Here is a 1,024-nt window from a genome sequence, read left to right as displayed (position 1 = left end):
CCAATCTGAGGGCTGTCTTTTCACCTTACTTATAGTTTCCTTTGTTGTGCAAAAGCTTTTAAGTTTCATTAGGTCCCATTTGTTTAGTTTTGCTTTTATTTCCAATATTCTGGGAGGTGGGTCATAGAGGATCTTGCTGTGGTTTATGTCGGAGAGTGTTTTGCCTATGTTCTTCTCTAGGAGTTTTATAATTTCTGGTCTTACATTTAGATCTTTAATCCATTTTGAGTTTATTTTTGTGTATGGTGTTAGAAAGTGTTCTAGTTTCATTCTTAAAAATATGGAATGCTTCACGAATTTGCGTGTCATCCTTGCGCAAGGGCCATGCTAATCTTCTCTGTATCGTTCCAATTTTAGTATATGTGCTGCCGAAGCGAGCACTGGTATGTTTTTGAGGGCAGAGATCTTGATTTTATTTCAGTATCCTCAGTACTTGGGACATGGCAGAAATTTATTCATGATGGACTGAATAAGTAAATAATTATAATGTTCAAGAAAACTATATTCTTGTAAATAACCCACAGTGCAACTACCCAATTAACATAGTTTTCGGCAAAGAATGAGATTCGGCCAGACAGGTCTGCATACCAAGGGGCCCCGTCAAGAGCAAGGTTTTCAGAAGCAATGAGGAAAGAGAGAATAGATGGGGACACTCCTACCTTTCAGAACTTGGGAGCCTGGGAACATAGTAAATATGCAATCACTCCCAGAAAATCCAGGCTGTCCTGTTTGTACAGATCAGTGAAGACTTAAGACTACCTGAAATGATCATTTCGTAGGTATGAACTTGGCTCCTTCCTCTTCAAAGCCCTTAAACCAATGGTCCTATAATATCAGAAGAAAGATGCACTATTTCATTCCCAGACCATGAGGAATTCCATGGGTATAAGACCAGGAAGGATAGATCAAGACTCCTCCTTGACTTCAGATGCACTGCTGCTCGCTATGGTCCAACTTGTGGAAGGAATAGGGGTTCTGGTTCCAGACAGCACTCAGGAGGTTTGACCATCACCCGCAGAGCTAT

General features: G+C 40.5%; 1 non-coding gene across 1 annotated transcript; it reads right to left on the bottom strand.

Moving 5' to 3' along the window:
• Positions 1–274: 274 nt before the first annotated feature.
• Positions 275–381, bottom strand: LOC122442842. Its single transcript, XR_006269815.1, has one exon. It is a non-coding gene; the product is annotated as a U6 spliceosomal RNA (small nuclear RNA).
• Between the last annotated feature and the right edge of the window lie 643 nt (positions 382–1,024).

This window comes from Cervus canadensis, chromosome 5 (genome assembly GCF_019320065.1).
Source record: "Cervus canadensis isolate Bull #8, Minnesota chromosome 5, ASM1932006v1, whole genome shotgun sequence".
NCBI classification, from domain to species: Eukaryota; Metazoa; Chordata; class Mammalia; order Artiodactyla; family Cervidae; genus Cervus; species Cervus canadensis.
This window is presented reverse-complemented; position numbering and strand designations above follow the sequence as displayed.